At 31.3% G+C, this 19,245-nt stretch overlaps 1 protein-coding gene across 1 annotated transcript in view; it reads left to right on the top strand.

Annotated features, from left to right (window-relative positions):
• Positions 1-12,777: 12,777 nt before the first annotated feature.
• LOC143260958 (cytochrome P450 6A1-like) overlaps positions 12,778-19,245 on the top strand; it is a 338,865-nt gene continuing 332,397 nt past the window's right edge. The window contains exon 1 of the mRNA XM_076527585.1: positions 12,778-12,919. The gene's annotated coding sequence lies outside the window, so the exon portion shown is untranslated. The remainder of the gene's footprint in view (positions 12,920-19,245) is intronic.

Below are 19,245 nucleotides of genomic sequence, written 5' to 3'. Positions count from 1 at the left end.
TTTACTTTTATTTGAGAGAAGGTGTATGTACGAAGATGACTGAGCGATGAAATTCAACTGAGAGACCGGCAACTGAAAATCGTCTGCTTATACATATACCCTTTTTGGTGTGGTCTTCTCCACCAATCAAAGACGGTCATTCATCACGTCTTACATTGTATACGCGTAACTGAGATCACTAACAGTCAGAGCGCGGTGTGTTCTAACGACACCGGCGATGGTATATCGCGGTATCTTTGATATACGGTTTACATCACCGTCGGTGCGCGCTGACGGAACCGGCAGAAACGTAATCTGATATTTTCGAATCTCAGTCCAAAGTAAACTATAGATTAATTTTTGTCCGAGACTCAAGTTTCTTTTTCAACAAATACATACAGTGACCCTAATTAATATATTTGGACACCTTTTAAAACGCAATAACCTTTTTAGAGCTAGACTAGACTACTTGAATTTTTTTAGATTATAAAATAACCAGTCTACCAGATTATAACTAGAATGTAAAAAATAAAAAACATGTGCTTTGTAACTCTTTTTTCTGAACCTATAATGAAAATTTAAAGAATGTGTTTTGCAATGGTAATTTACATGCGTACTGAAAATTTTATCGAAATCGGTTGATCTTGGTATGAATTATAAACAATTAAAGATCGTAAAAATCATAGTTGTGTGAGAAATCTGCAGTTTTTTAAAATCTTCTAACGCTTAAAATTTGACTTTGCGTTAACTAATTTTGATTAAATGTTCAGCATGCATATAACTTACTGAGATCTATAAAAACGCATTTTTTAAATTTTCGTTATAGGCTTAGATAAAAAAGTTAAAAATTGCGAGTGTTTTTTTTTCTTTTATTATTCTAAGCAATAGCAAAATGTAAAAAAGAGAATTTTAGTTATGGTCTAGTACACTGGTCCCTCTATCATCTAAAAAATTTCAAGTGATTTAATCCAGTTCTAAAGAAGTTATTGCATTTTAAAAGGTGTCACTGTACATAAGAATATGTTCACCACATAGTATTCTATGAAATGTTGATAAATATGTCGCTCTAACCGTTGTGGTTCGAAACTCCCGTGTAGCGGTTATCAAAACATAAATAAATATCGATGTCACATTGAAACACTCGTGAATGTGCAAAAAATGTATTAACACATGCTGGGTGACACATTCGAGTATTTGTAGAAACATTAACATGCTGCTCGTCTGTTGCAATTATATATCATTATATCCTTTATATACTAAAAATAAAAATACCACGTGTGATTTATTACTACTAATAATATATATATATATAATATAAATATAATATATTTATTTATTTATTACTGATATACATACATATATATATATATATATATATATATATATATATATATATATATATATATATATATAATATATAATAATAATAATAATATATATAATTATATATATAACAGAGATTTGCAATATTAAAATTAAAATATTTTCCAAAGCAATAGTTTTCCGACATGAATATGTTAATACTTTTGTATTCAGAATTAATTTTTATTCAAATCATGCATAAGAAACTATATAAGTTCATTAAAAAAAAACAATGCGGACCTTCGCGTGTCCTGCAAACGTATATTTACATACAAAATAGCAACACTGGATTACGTTCCCCTTGAAATAGAAAAAAGTTTCGTTTGAACCATTTTCTCATATGACGAATAGTTCTAGAGATAATTGCATGTAGTGATTAAAATGGGACAACTTGTATAGTGTTCATGCATTGAGTTTTTTTAGTCGAATTAAGAACGTTTCAATATCAATAGACTGAAGTTTAATAAATGAATTCATTTACAACTTTTTAGAACTGGACTAAGTGATTTGAATTTTTTTTAGATAACAGAGAGACTAATCTACTAATTTTAGTTAATAATCCAGTTAATTTCGCAGTTACTTGGGATGACAAAAACAAATAAAGACTCTCGTTTTTTTAACTTTTTTATCTGTGCCTATAACAAAAATGTTAAAAATGCCTTTCATAGATCTCAGTAACTTATATGCGTCATCGTTTAGTAGGCCGGTGCTGCTATCATCTAAAAAATATACAAGTCACTTAGTCCAGTTTTAAAAAAATTTATTGTGTTTTAAAAGGTGTACTTCAATTCTGTGTATATTGATATGTATGTACAATGTGTAGTCAGTTTGGTCCTTCTATTCGTCTTTACAGCATCATTAAGTTAGCGATGATATAAATAACTTTATCGATGTAATCGATAACCGAATCTCTATCCCCTGTATTGAACTACCGGAAGAGTGTATTATAGTTACATGTGATCGAAGGTTTGTTTTCGTTGTCCATAATTATTATTGATGAGGAATGTTAGTTTAGATCAATCATAAGAATTATCGCTCAGAGATACTCTATTCCGGTTGCTTGTATCAGTTATCGAGTAGGAAAATTGATTTTAGTTCCTTAAATTGAAATAAAACTGTTTCTTTTTTTATACATTTGAATAAGTCAGAACTGATATAACAATATTTCCAAATTCATATAAAACTTTCACAGTTTTGTATTTCAATGACGCACTTTTGCCATAAATATATGATATCCGTAGCCTACTTATAACAGTTGTCACAGATCGAAATGCTATTTCGACCAAAATTATATTTTAACCACATATTTATATTCTACAGGAAGTTTCATAAATGCATGTCAATACTCCAGAGCCTGGGGTTTAGGGTAGTAGTATGAAAACGCATACGAACGTAATATGCGCGAACATGCGATGGCACATCCTTTGTTTTGGTTTTTCTTTTTATATTCATTGCCGACTACATAAGATTTATTTTGTGTTTCTAAAATTCAGTATCATGGAGAAAATAGCACATTCATTGTAAATTGTTTGACACAGGAATGTACTATTCAAAAATCAAGATATACATAGGCTTCTTCGAGTTCAAACAAACTAATTGGTAAGAGGAGTCACGAGAATCAGTCGCCTGCTCGAACAAAGTAAACAACGCGAGGGACAAGGGTAAACGGTCACCTGCTCTTCCTAATCACGTATTCTGTCCATCTCATAATTTAGCCAATAATGACTCAGAATCTGAAAAGTGGGAAGGATTAGGTGAAGCGGCCGGCCGATTCCATTTGCCTCTCGTATCAATTAGTTTGTAGGTAGATCATCTTTAAATTTTCGAATAGTACCTACACATATGTTATATAATCATATTTATTATTTATTATTATATTATTATTATTATTTATATGAAGAACTCAAATAAAATTTCCTTGCCTATAATTATTATTGCTGACCGAAATAAAGTTTTCGTCACTAATGACTATCACGAATAAACTGTAGATCTTTATGTAAAATAAAACTAGTATACATTGATAACAAGGGCTAGGAGTTAAATATAAATTAAATTAAAATATATATATAATATAAATTAAGTTAAATATAAAAATTTTTTCTCTTAATAAATGTATAAATTTGTAATTAATGTAACAGATGTTTGGTGGTCTTTAAATATTTTCGTTGTTTCGTATTTGATCTAGTAATTTGCATAAACTAAATGCATAAAATCCACGGTCTAATTACGAGTGACCAAAACAGAATTTTCTTCACCGATATCTATAATGAATAGATTGTGAATCTTTATGCATTTAGAGCACGTGTAGATTTTTAAAATACAAGAAACCGTATGTATTAACAAAATCTAACAGCATTTTTATCTTCCTTCTACATAAAGAATTTGCATAAAGATCCGCAGTATAGTTATGAGTAACTGGTATAAATATCCCTCGTTGAAAATTATTATAATGAAATAGAATTTTCGTTATCGATGGTGATAGACGACGGAAAAAATGTTCAGTACATTGTAATTGCTATTTGTAACTAGAAATTGATATCTTTTAATGATGCTTTCTTTTTAAATCATCTTTTTTACATATTGTTATCAACAGTTTCAACTTCGATAATAAACATGTTTTTGTTACTAGTATTTCCCATTAATATTTTTCAAATAGCTATTATTATTGGTACCTCGTTTGAGTGTTAATTGCTCTTGTACTTCTGACTAGAGCACTCTGGCGATGTTCACTGACCATACTTGCAAATGCACGGTCCGAATGTTATAAGAAGAGCCATGCAATCAAATCATCAGCGATAGCGGTAAATACCTGGCAGAAGTAACTGTAGCAGTAGGGACCCGACATGTGCTGTGCCCGCGTTGCTGCTTCATGATCAGTCGTTCATCGTCTTTCGTGTGTTAAAGATTCCGGGAGAACGGCGCGGCCGCGTACTGTGTTCCTTGGAATTGACCGATACTTTTCGAACATGATTTTGAGACATTTTTCGGCCATCCTTCTGCAATTCGTTGTACTTGCGAGCGTCACCTATTCAATGGAAGTCCGATGGAGTGTTTTATCGTGGGTGTCAAATAATGCGTACCCTCTAATTATCTTTCCGGTAAACACGCATCAGTGGTCGTTGCTGGGTTTGAATCTGTGGCCGAGCCAAACTGCGAAGAGACCCTCCAACGGATTCGATCTCAGCGAGAATCCTATCTCAAGGGGTAAGTGACATGTGCACCACGCCGCGTCACAGCAATCATCATTATCTAGTGCCGTTTCACGTTTCTTTCGTTCTCTGTTCTACCGCTACTTTCGAGAACCGTAACGCGAGAACAGTCACTGTTTATTTTAGAATTCGGACCCTTCTCACTCATTGTCAGTCTCGTATTTGTTACGTGCTAGTTACCGACTCAGCGTATTCACGTTGAACGTTCACACTCTTTACCATAGTTTTTCTTGTTGTTAGTTTGTAATTTATGGGGTTACATGCATTTAGGAGTAGTAAAGGCGAGGTTGTACATTTAGGAATTCTCGTCGTGTATCAAATTATACTTGCCTCGGTATCTGGTACTGTCAACCGAAACTGCACAAGGTGCATTAAATATTGGACGAGATATTATAAATATCTCCAAAATGAGGGAACTAATCAAGGCGATTGTTTTTTTTTTATTTTACAGAGACAGTCGTGTGTATGCATTTGCACCTACTTGCATATCGTTATCGTATTAAGTATAATGTAAGGAAGTGGTCCAGTATACATAGAATACCATTTCCTTTTTTGCATGCCATTCTTAAAAATCAATCACAAAGACTAAAAAATTTATTAATCACTTGGTCACATATTTACGCTTCTGGCTTAGAACAGTTTTAAACTTCTAACTTTAAAAAATTGTACTGGGTACAAAATATGGGACTGGTTACTGGTATTACTGGTTAGTAATAAATACAATATTTAGAAAACAACAAAGAGTTATTCTTTTTTATTTATTACGACTTTTTGGTTGTGATCTTACGTTTAGTACACAATTAAATGAACGTTCAATTTAAAAAATAATTGTGTTTGTAAAGAACAAAGGGAACATTTTTCCTTTCATTAATTAAATTATTTTATTTTAACGAAAGTAGCTATCTCACCAGTTATACCATATTTGACATTTCACAAAGTTAAACGTATAATATCCTGCTTAAAAGAACACACACACATATCTTTATAAATGCGTATGGGTATTACAGAAACAAATAGGTTTAAAAACGATTAAGTATCAGGGCTTCAGTAGTCATTTGATTCACGAACCACGTTTAACCGTTTCACCGATATCAATCTAGAATACATGATCGAATTTGTTCGAAAGTGACAATTTTTGCTAAATTCTCGAAACATGCTTTGATTTATTGTTACTAATGACTAAATTCTGTTTGACTACATCTGAATAAGCATTTCTTGAAGAAGAATAAAATGCACTTTGCTAATTGTATTAATGCTAATTTTCACAACTGCCCTTTCAAAATTTCACTGTAATGTTGAATACACGCTTATGTTATGTTAGAAAATTCTAATTCTAAATATTTTCTTTATTTTATTAGGCTCAACTATGTTATCAAAAATCGAGATCGTGTTGGCACAAACAAATTACAAGATGCAGTAAACGAAATCAATTGCGAGATCTTTTAATATATCTTTGCTAATATTTTTTTTTTGATTAGGCTGTCTCATCCATAAATATCAATGTTTCTTTCATCAACATCAATTTATGAAAGGAACAATATTCTCTTTTTAAAAAATCGAATAAAATGACATATAAGTGTAGAAGCAGGTTAATGGTACCACGTAAATTGATCTTCTGATAGTAGACCTTTCCAATGGTAACAAGTAGATGTAGAATACTCTTTAGTTTTATTTGTATTGTGTTCCGTATGTAACTCTCTCACCATCTCTTCCCTATGTAACTGTAACTACTTCAATTTATGCACAAGTAGTGGTTTCAGTGAAAAAGTATGAGCTGATTTCCTGTGAGATAACACGTTCGCGGACGTCAATGCTATTGCATTAATTTTGTGCAAAGTGGCACGAATACTGTAACATTTATTTATTAAAATTTATAAGCCACATTATCATGCATTCAATTTTCTATAGCGTTTATTTTTTGAAATTATTGTGCATTTTAATGCAATGGCTAACTCATTCATTGAGTATTTCAATTTTATTTCGTCTTTTCTTTGTGTATTTAAAAATATCCATTAGCAAGCACAATGTGACACTCCGACCACTCCGATGAAATGTGACTAATCCAAATTTGGATATCACAATTACTTTAAGAATAAATCCCCTGTTTATTTTTGCAGGTTATGTGTGTTTTATTGTCCGCGAACGTGTTAAGTTTTTTAAATAAAAGCAAATTTCAAACTTTTATAACAAAAACTATGGATAATAGCGAAACACTGCATAATACGATGAACGATAAATAACTCTAAAAATCTGATTCGTAGTGATCTTAATCTGAAAATTTGATTTTCATTCAGAATTCAGTTTTTTAAAAAACGAATAACAGAAGGAAAATGGTTTCAATATTACGTATTACCTAGTCGTTGAAATATAGAAATATTTTTCGATAATAAACTATAATTAATAATAATAACAATGATAAACTATAATTTATCTCTTAAAATTCAATTTCTAAACAATTAGAGTTGACAGAAAATGTATTCATATTTTTTCGACATATCAAAAGATTGGATTGTTAAATGGTGCAAACAAAAAATTCCAGAAACACGTATCCTCCATTTTGTTTAAATAAAAATGGATAAACAATTAATAAGAAAAATTGAAAATAATTTTGTTTTTCAACTATTGTTTAAACAAATAATTTCTTCGGAACTATGATCAGGCGATTAATCTTTTTTCACGCCGTAGATATGGATCATTGCAGATATAAAAAAATACGTGTTAAATATTTTTCAACAAACTATTTTATTGAGTTGGTAAGAAAGTAATTTCGATATTTCAATCTGAAATAAAACTCATTTTTTTCTAAAGCTTCTGGTCCTTATCTGTAAAAAACTCAATCAAATGCAATTTGATGCTATCGTTATTATTGAAATTTTTACCATCTAAAAAGTTTTGTAAATTTCGAAATAAATGATAATCCAATGGTACATGGTCAGGTTTATATGGAGGATGCGACATCACTTCCTAACCAAGCACCAATAATTTTGTACGTGTTGCTAAAGATGTGTGAGGTCTCGCATTGTCGTGGTGGAACACGATTCCTTTGCGATTTGCTAATTCTGGCCTTTCCACTTTAATTGCTTCCTCTAATTTCATAAGTGGTTGGCAGTAAACATCCGAGTTGATCGTTTGGTTGCTTGGAAGCAGCTCAAAATACACAACACCTTTATAGTCCCACCAAATTGACAGCATGATCGTCTCCTGATGCAATTCGGCTTTCGATATGGTTTGTGCTGATTCATCACGCTTGGACCATGACATTTTTCGATTAATGTTATTGTAAACGATCCATTTTTCACCACCAGTGATAATTCGTTTCAAAAAAGGGTCGATTGCATTACGTTTAAAATGCGTATCCCAAATACTAATTCTTTGAGTTAAATTAATTTCTTTTAATTCATGCGGAATCCAAACATCGAGCTTCTTAACAAGTCCAAAACATCTTATGTGATATTCAATTGTTGTGCGTGATACATTTTACTTTCTTGCAATCTCTCGTACAGTTATATGACGATTCGATTCAATTATGGCTTTGATTCCCTCATCATCAATTTCAGAAGGTCGACCAGAACGTTGGTCATCTTTAACACGTTGAATGCCACGCCGGTTTTACAGAAATTGTCCGTGGCGCCACGATGAATTTTCTTTTATGTGATACATATAATATTGAAATATTATCTGCAATAGATAAGTTACAGTGTATAACCATATTTGACATGTTAATTGCGACAGAAGTCACTGTTTGAATTGACGATGGTAAATAATACAAAATTTTAGATATTGACATTTGTTTTAAATTATATATATTTCTATCAATTTGGGCGCGCCGGTCACCGGTGGTCCCCATGGCCTCACCGCCAAGTTAAGTGCCGGTCACCGGTGACCCCCGTGGCATTCAACGTGTTAAGTGGAAAATCTTCGGAACGAAATTTTTTTGAACCAATTCTGACACGTGCGTTCTGTTAAGCAATCAACGCCATAAACTTCACATATCTCTTTGTGAGCCTCGGCCGCTTTCTTGCCTTTATGAAAATAAAAAAGTAAAATTTGTCGAAAATATTCATTTTTGCACTCCATGTTAAAATTGACAGCAAACTATCAGTTGCAAACAAAACTACATGGAATTTATTTCTATAGTGTCAACTACCAAATCTGAAGACAAAACAATTACAACCTTAACAAAAAAAAGACAATGAAAACATATCGCTATTTATTAGTGCAAACCGAAATTACTTTCTTGCCAACACAATATACTAAAATCACATTAAAATCAGCGTTTTACACGTGGTAACGTTCTCTTATAAGATGTTAAAAAGATCACGTAGTTTACTAGATAATGTCCAAACAAATTTTCGCAAAAATTGCATTTGATTGAATTAAATTTAAACAATTAATTTTATGGATTCCGATAATTATGATGTGTACTGAAAATTTTATTGAAATCGGTTGACGGAGAGACAAACTATAGGTATTTAAGTGACACTGTTATTAATTGTTTGTAACCCATGAAGACATTGACTAATTTTACTGCAATTTTCAGCATATTATTATATTTCGAACAAACTTTTAAAATTCGATTTGTTTTCTTTCGACCTGAAACCGAGTCGACAATGTATAGTGTATTCTGAGAACTCCTTAATCTTTCGTGGAAAGGGCTTTTGAATTGGTTGGCATTATTTTTCTGTTTTGGTGTCGCGAATAACATTTATCCTTCATGAAATTAACGTGGCAATCCTCTATCAGTGACCACAGGTATATGTAAATCGCTCGTCAGCCAGTTCAACGAAAACCAAAATAGTGAGAATAGTCTAAATATCTGGTGCACACACACACACAGAAACGCTGAGAATCACGGTCCTTCATACGTCAAACTCGCGACCTAACTTGCTGGCAATAGCAAAGTACTGTAAACAATTTCGGAATAGGCTCTTCATATCGATGGGAAAAATCTGCGAACTGCGACATTCTTTCGGAATACAATTGCGAGTTGCGTATCGTTAGCTCGCGTGCTTCAGCCATAGTTTGTCGCGATCATTAGAAATCAAAGTATTAAATTTCGCGGAAAAATTTTATTCGCAAATGAAACTTTTCAATTGTTGAATTCCATTTTAATATATTTTATTTTTAATGTTCTACAATGTAAATATTAATAACATGTCTTTTTATTTCATAGCTTTAAATAGTTTAAATTTAGTTTACTCTTCTCGATTTAGAGTGAATTTCTATTTTTTTCTGTGGACGCGTTCAGTAACGTTCATTATGGATAGTGTGTAATTCGAGGACAAAATAATCAGAATTCTAGCTGCGATATTAACACATCGACGACCGTTCAGAAGTTAACTCTTATTCTTATGCTCAGATGAAGTAAAATTACTGGTGAATAATATGTTAAATAAATAAAAGTCAAGCTAATTTTAAATCTAATCAAGTTAATCTTAAATAAAACTAAGCAATTTATTCTTACACAGTAAGTTGATTGGGCAAATATCGTGAAAATATTATCTAACTATGATTATCTTAAAAGCTTAAAAATGATGACATATGCAACGGAAAAAGTTACCGGTATGGCGCTTCGTACAAAAGCAGGCAAAACTACAATTTCTCAAAGTAAGGAGTTTTATTTATCTGCGTTATGATATCATTAAGTAATAGTACAAACTATAAGGAATACTAAAAATTAGCGTGAAAAATTAATTTCATCATTACATACATATTAAATCGGTGCATACGGCAGGATAATTTTGTTATTGAAAATCGTACCTTGGTGACTAAATAATGAAATTTTAATGTTAAAATTATTTTTGTAATCGTGACTATGCACGTATAGAGTTGAATAAACATACGGTTTCATAAAGAAAAATCATCTTGTTCGACTTTCATTTTAAATAACAAACAAAGAACGTTGCAGAATATGCTTGTTTTGCATGGAAAGTATTTGTGAATATGTCCAAAATAATATTTCAAAGTTTTGGCCACATTACAAGATTGCAGCTTACCAATACAATTATGTGCTTGCAAACGGATCTAACAAATGAGTATATTGTACAAACAATACTATTTCCGGAATATAATTTCCGGATTTACAATTTATAATTGTTTTAAAAATAAAACAATTTTATTAATAAATGTTTTAATAAAAGTTGACAAATCGGTATGGACATTTTTCAATTCAAGATTCTATGATGCTATCGAAAGAGTATCCTTAATTTAATAAATGTGGAAACTTAAATGCTTATAGTATTTTACGTTAATTTTTTTATGTTTTTAATAAAACAGCTATATTATTTAATGTGTCTTGTATGAGGATTTTTACAATTGCTGATGATGAGTTTCAAATAAATTGTTCTTGTTGAAAGTTGAGTCGTTCGAACTGTTCGAATGAAGGAAAAAAATAGAAATAAATAGATTAAACTATTTACACTAAATAGATTATACTATTAGAAAAATATAAACTTTTTTTTATGTATTAACATTTGTTTCAAACATTGTTGTTTCAATTTGATGTTCTTTTATGAAAGTTATATGCATATACGGACAAAAGTTAAGGAAAGGAAAAAAAATAATCTTGGTTGTAATAAATCTTCTTAACATGGGATAAAAATGTATATTGTGTCAACGAAAATATTAATTCTATTTTTTTATAATTTTTTAATTTTTAATTTAAATTTCATTTAATTTTTATTATCTCTTTTATTTGTCGTATACATTAAAATACATACGTGCCGTATGCAGCCCATCCGTTGTTTATTTGCGGCTCGACAAAACGATGCTTCCGTTCAAAAATAATTGATGATTGGTTTAAATTCGGTATTAAGTTTTTAATTGTGCCCCACTGCAAGTAATAGGTTGCCCATCGCTGCACTAAATAAAACAATATTGCAATATAAACAATATGTTATACACTATATACTTTCACTTAGTAAGACGTATAATTGTTTAAATATCAAATTTTACTCAAATGTTAATACTTTGTAAAGTTGCTTAACTTTTTCGTCCGTACGTGTTTATGTGTGTATACATATAATTATATTAAGCGAACCTCTCAACAAGTAATTTCTTTTTCATGAACTTACATTTTTTCTTCACGAACAATCAATTAAAATGTTAAACCAACCTTAAATTTGTGATCAGAGATATTAACAAAATTATGGGACAATATGTTTATAAAGGTTTTTAATGTTCTTCTAGTGGTCTTATTGTGTGGCCAGAATTTGAGCATTTTTGCACACAGTGGGCAAAAATGAGAAATTCAGTGACATTTTGTCAAAAAATAATGTTTCTAGTATCGATATCTACTGAACTCTTATTACCTTCTAAATGTCCAACAACCTTAAAAATGTAGAAATTAATAAAACACAGTTCAAATTTTAAATAATATAATCATTCAAAGCAAGACATTTTAAAGACAGTATTTTTATGTGCGAAAACTGTCTAGATACTACTTAATGTATGTATCTAATTTTTTAAACGTGAATAGCAATCTTTTATGACAAGGAATCACATCTTTTATTAACAAACAATAAGAATAATTTGTTGGAAAATTATGCTGAATGCAGTAAGAAAAATTTGTTAAATTCTGTACTATTAATACACAATATCTTTCTTATTCCACAAAATTCCACTTTGTGGAATTAGTTTCATTATTGCGGATTATTTTCAGTATACTTTTCCGTAAATAGTGACATAAAGATTATTTCCCCCTTCGTCACACACTTGTCGAGTTATTAGTATTTAAAGTTGTTGGTGTCATGGTATCTGTTTACTAGAATGCACCATTAAAAAATTATAATTATTATCAATTATTAAATTCTCGAATTTATATTTTACGTGTTCTATAAAACATTACGTGTATGAAACATAAATATAAAATATATAGAAAATAAAAATAGTTCGTAAAAATTATTTAAACAATTTTCTTTTCCATAGAAAATATCAATGAAAACTAATTAAAAATTATTTTTGATAAATGCAGAAAATATTTAATTATTCATAATAAAAAATGACTATTTTTTAAATATTTTTGATGAAAATTTCATTGCAATATCTCTAATGATTCAAAAGTTATAACAGAAAGTCACTGTATTTCTCGATCCGGACCGCCGTGTGCCGCCACGATTCGAACGGCGGATGTTGCAAACGCGGCGGAAGCCGGAACGCTAGCGGTGGTGCACGATCTCGTAACGACTTCGTGCGATTTTCCGTGCGTAACGTGGTTCGGTGAGCTGCGCACGTCCCGAGAGTGTTCTTTTCTGATCGAACCACACAAGGAACAGGACGTATGACAAAACAAGTGCGACTGACCGACTCTCGAAAGGAAACCATTCTGTGCAACACGTTTGTCGGTTGAACCCTGCTTGTCTTCGAAATCGGTAATTGTATACTAACATATATTAACATTTTTATATTACGGTATAATATTATATCAGTATTTTTATAGTGAAATCAGTGATTTGAAACGGTTTCGATATCGGTTTTGATTTTCGAAACTGTTATAAGAGAATAGGTTTCTATCATACATCGATTCCGGTTTCGATTCTAACTTTTTATTATATCTGTATCATTTTATATTTTATATTTTATAGCATTCTTAAAACTAACCCACTAAACAATACTGATTTAGTATTAAGGTTTATAGAAAAAAATCATTGATTATATTTGCTTCTTTATTTTAAATATTGTCATCATATTTAATATAAATATTTATTAAATTATTATCATACATTGATTATATCGAAAACTGATGGATATGGATATAGTACAAATTTCAAGACGAAAAATATTCCCTCAACGGATACTTGCCTCGGTGGAAATGTCCAGAACTGCTTGTGCTAATTTCTGTAATTCGGTTTTCCTTTTCTTATTATTTTAATATTGTAGCACGTCATTTGATTGAATGTACTAGGATAGATGTGCCAGTTATCGTGCCTTTAAACCAATTTTTGCTTTGCCGAAACTCTCATTAAATACTAGAATTTTGATTTAATACACTAAAAATGTATTTAGATTTTTCAGACATTTTTGATTTTAATCATATTTTTTGGCATGATAGAAATGAATAATTTAATAATGTTTATAATGAAAGAAAAGGAGATGTTTCTGGTCACGATTCCGTGTATCGCATTTTCGTGTGCCTTGCCATATTTCCGTGTCCTTCATACTTCACTGCGTGTATTTCATGCTTGTTTTTCCGATTGTTTTGAATGAGAATGAGGTCAAGTTCGATCTCGCGGTCTAATACAAGAGGAAATATGTTATAAAATCTGATCCTATTTCCAGGTTTATATTAAAAATATACAAATATGCATGATTAGTGTTTTTTTTATCACTGTTAATACTACATGAAACTCTCTTTCGACATAATATACGTTTTGTACGATGTAAATCATATTAATAGTTAATTTATACGAAAATCTTCAGTAAGTGTTTCTTACGATTTTTAACAAGAAATACTACTTAACTTCCTCAGAACTGCTCTCGCATCAATTGAGAAGTGTAATATCCCTCCCTGAATCTTACATATTAATAGGTAAACATAATAATAAAAAAAAAATAGATCAATTTATATGGAACACTTTTCTCTTTCTATACATTTTTAATCCGGGGACAGGCTCAGAAAGCTTCATAAGCTTTTTCATTTTCTGTAGTTACTTGTTCCTCCCGATTCCTAGCAATACGAATTTGTTGATTTGTTCACAACACGTTATAGCTTGAATCCATATACGTTGCTGTTAAAAATATTTTGCTTTCGAAGAGCATTTTATATTATTTACAAGTTCTGAAGTAAATTCTGTTTCTTCATCTGTAATTTCTATTAAACATCGCTGTTCATCATATATAGTAACTATCATTTAAAATCGTACACCTAGAAATTCAGCCGATTTTCACTTATAAAACGTGATAATTGTAGGAAATAACTAAAACGTATATATAGACATGTAGTTTAATACTTATTTATTTAATATACAACAGTAGATCAAAACTTTCAATAATTATTAATAAATTGAATAAAATTTGTCGTTACGTGTAGAACTAGCCCGTCAGTAAAAATCGTATAGTACATATTTTCAACAATATTTAATATATAAATCTGATGTTAATATTTTGTAGGATATTCACGTGCTTTTTCAACACATTGTAGTCGCCGAGGAATTGATTTAACTAAATTTTCGCAAAATTCTTCTTGTAAAGCTTTCTTTATACTTTTCTTAGACTTTCTTTATTTGTAACATTATGTATAATCGTATTTTGCTTTCCAATTCATTCCACACATATTCTATTATATTAATATCCGGCAATTGGGGAGGTGTTTGAAGAACTTTAGGAGAGTTATACAATAATTAACCTCTTGCCAAGTATTATGCTTCGAATTGTTGTCGGCGTAAAATTTAAAACTATTTAAATGCCCCGTTTTTTCAGCACTTTGCTTTGTTATTTTTTAATATATTCAAATAGGTCCATTTATCGATAATATTATCGATAAATACTAAATTCCCGACACCAAAAGCCGACATGCAACCCCACACCATTTGAGATCCACTGACAAATTTAACCATAGGTTGAAGATGCTTAAAATATTTCCTCTCACCTGAACCAAAAATGTTAAATTTCGATTCGTCCGTAAAAATTACAGTTCTTCAAAAAGTGAAATCTTCTCTCATTTTTCTTAGTACTCTTCTAATAGTCTATTCATTTACTGTTTTATTTAAATATTTTTGAACATCTGATGCCAATTTGGGAGCTTATTGTTGGATTATCTTTAATTTTTCGCTCATTCGTTGCATTCAGTTTCTTATCAAACCTTTGTCTGATTTTATTTGATATTCGATCCTCTTTGTGTTGTTTTATAATACTTTGAATTGTACTTTTATTTCGATTAATAATTTCACTGATTTCATTATAATTTTTTCTATTTTTACAATGGTAAATTATCAATTTACATTCCTCTAATGTAGTTTGTCGCATTTTCTTTATTTTATGGAAAACAGGGTTAGCAATATACGAACAACAAAGAAAATAATAACTGATCTTTACTTTTGTTATTTCTAAATATTTTTAAACGAAACACAATCGGGAATTCGCGGGTTTTACAATGTTACCAACAGTGTACGATGTATACTGACGGGATAATTCTATACGTAGCGACAAATTTTATCTAATTTACTAATAATTATTGAAATATATATGTATTAAATATAAAGAACTATTGTTTGAAGAATTGTGCTGGGTTTGGAATATGTATTAATTTGAAAATATTTCCCCACAATATTTCTGTTAGTTTTAATTCTTGATTCTCTAATTATTTACAATGTGGCCTTAGTTCAATTGACCTTTTTTCCTTCGTTTTATTCCATGAAAATACATCCGTAGACATTTAAATCTATTAGTAATTGATACGGAAATGTAATTTCTTATTTATACTATAGAAGTTGATACTATATTATATTAAATTTTAATCTTAATATTAATCCAAAACCTATCAATTATCTTAAGAGCATCAATGACTGATATTAAAAGGAAATTATAAATAGGAAAAGTTGATTTTTTTCATATTAACAAAAATTCTTCGAGGAACTTTGTTCAGTGATTAGAATGAAAGAAGCAATACCAGAGGATATGATCAATATCCTGACTTGGATGACTATAGTTGCATACGGAATTTTGAGTTATTTTTAATTTGGCTAAAGTGGATTTATCATTGAAATGATTTAATCTAGCTCTGTTGACTCAAACCGTAAAATTTCTTGAAAGATTTTTACTGTAAAACCAGGGGTTCATTACTGTAGTATCTGCTGCCCGAGGACTCAGTATCATGCATATAATAATAGGTACGGGTGTCATTAGTGGAAAATCCAAATGTTTAAGACCGTCATATATCCTCACTATAAAATGATATAATCCTTTCGTTACGTGAACGATCCCAAGACCACAAGCATAGTATTTATCCACGAACTTTTCTCTACCTTGTATAGCGGGTTCTTTTTCTCCACAAGCACGCGGCAAAACTCAAGGTGCTCGTTTACTTAAATTTGCGGTCTGTTATCCTTCACATAAAAGTCAAAGTTGCGATTTAGGCCTCTAACACAGATATAGGAAAAAAAACATATATAATTATAGTATTTGATGGTTATGGTACTTGTATCCTGTTCATAAATACCCGTATTCTGTTGCTTCATAGAATGTTGAATATACCGTTATTTTATATTCCTTTTGCCAATATATACAAGAATATACTTTCTTGTATTCTACACCAAGTATATACTAAGAATATTCTTATTCGCTTATATTTTCGAATGAATATATGGATTGTGTGGTATTCGTTGTAAACATATTATTGACGGGTAATCCGCATTTCTACAAATTGCTTAGAAGAAGAGTTGTCTAGAAGAGAGTGTTTTTGCGTTTGTTTACGAAAATATACCGACGAATGTGACTCCGTGATTTGCTTGTTATTATTGTTATGCCATGCTAAATTATTATCGCGTTAGTCATAAGAGAGTTGCTTAGATACCGAAATATAAAAATTGTAATCCTATGTACAGTTACTCACAAAATTAAGCGTACATTTTTAAAAACATAATAACTTCTTTAAAACTGGATTAAGTGACCTGAATTTTTTGATGATAGTGGGACTAGTTTACTAGAGGATGACCAAAATGCTTTTTTAAAATTTTGTTATCAAAAAACTAGTTTTTAAACCTTTTTACTCAACCCATAACAGAAATTTGATCTCGGTAACTCACAGTGGCATACAAAACTGTTCGTATACCTTTTGAAACGCAATAACTATTTTTAAACTGATCCAAATAATTTTGGTTGATTTTGAATAAAGTTGATTCTTTTTTTAAATTTTGCTATTACTTGGAGTGACAAAATAATAAAAATCTCTCGTTTTTTAACTTTCTTATCTAAGCTTATAACGTAAATTTAAAAAATGTTTTTCATAGATCTCGGTGACCTATATGTCTGTCGAAAATTTTATCGAAATTGGTTCACGTTGTTACGAGTTACAACGAATTAACGATCGCAAAAATCGCAATTTTATCACGATTTTGACCAAAAACTGTAAGATATCTGCAGTATATAAAATCCTTCAACGCCTATAGCTCGACTCTGGGTTAACACGTTAAGCGCCACGCCGGTCCCTAGGAACCGGCGCTAGACTTTCCATTCAGGCCAGGCCGGTCCCTGCGGACCGGCGACAGATTTTTCGTTCTTCTATCGCGGCGCGTGTGTCGGTCCTTGCTATTTGTGAGACTGAACATTTAAATTATGCGATATCGGTTTTTGTTTGGTCAATGCTTCAAGGAATAGAATAGAATACTTATTTATACGCCTCGAAGCATTCATTGATTGCTTTTTTTATCTTCTACCAAGGAGAAGGGACTATAAGGATATAAACAAAGTATATACATAGTATTTATTACGAACAGAAAATGACAGGCTCTCGAGTACAGTTTATCTGCAAGTGGAAAGATAAAGATACGAAGACAAGCTCCGGTCCTCAACCCGGGTTATGTTACCCGTTATCTGTTTATACTCTGGCTCGCCTATCGGCGCGCTGCCCGGCAGGGCCCGCCTGAGGGCCAAAATTTCGGCGTGGCGCTTAACGTGTTAACCGATTTCAATCAAGTTTTCTGCACGCACATATAAGTTACCAAAATCTACAAAAGGTATTTTTTTAATTTTTGCATAGGCTCAGATAAAAAAGTTAAGAAACGAGGGGTTTTACTTTTTACTTTCCATTCCAAGTAATAGCAAAATTAAAGAAAAGCTTTTAGTCATCGTCTGGTAGAGTAGTTGCTCTATTATTTAAAAAAATTCAAGTCGCTTAGTCTAGTGTAACGTGTTGTTCGGAGTTACAACGGAAGGACACATGGTGAAACTCCACTGGAATTTATTCGGCGAGGTATATTAATGACGCGCGGTGCGGATAGTTACAAGAAGCTCGTCGGAATAGTTAAACGGGAAGGAGCTTTTTGGGAGACTTGCTGTCTTCTTTTACCCCCGTTCAGTTTGGCGGGGGAGACAAGCCATCGCCGAACCCTCGCTGTAGGAGTGCGCTGGCCGTTCGGCCGGGTAGCGGTACGCGACCGGCGACTTTCTCCGCGGCTAGGCCTGCAGTACATGTGGCAGTGATAAAAAATAAAGAGACAAAAGAATTTCCGGTTCTTGCAAACGTCAAGGACGTTTTCTCTCTGCCGATCCCTTGACATCTGCAAGTGGACAGTTTTATGGTTATTATGGTCGCCAGCCGTGTGTGTGCCGCTATACTAGTATTAAAATAGTTATTGAGTTTTAAAAGGTGTACGCTCAATTTTGTGATTTATTGTATGTGTACATTTATTGATGCATAGAATGCGAATATTTATTAATTATCTCGTTTAACCAATTGTATTTCAGAAAGTAATTTATTTTGTATTCGGATACGCTACTGCAAATACAAGTATTTCTTTTCTTATCGGACGAAGAATATGAAATAATATTATATTCGGCATTCGACTAATACTAGAATGCAAGCTACAGTGGTATTTAACATTCTATAACACGATTGAATATAAATTGCCAAAGTATTCACCAATACTCTTTTACTATTATTGAATTTATGTATTCAATAGAAGCATCTAGTACTGTACATGTATTTTAATTACAAAATTATTCAGTGTTGCCCATCTCTGTTCTAACACAGGGTGTTAGA

The sequence above is a fragment of the Megalopta genalis genome, unplaced genomic scaffold, assembly GCF_051020955.1.
Source record: "Megalopta genalis isolate 19385.01 unplaced genomic scaffold, iyMegGena1_principal scaffold0026, whole genome shotgun sequence".
Taxonomy (NCBI): Eukaryota; Metazoa; Arthropoda; class Insecta; order Hymenoptera; family Halictidae; genus Megalopta; species Megalopta genalis.
This window is presented reverse-complemented; position numbering and strand designations above follow the sequence as displayed.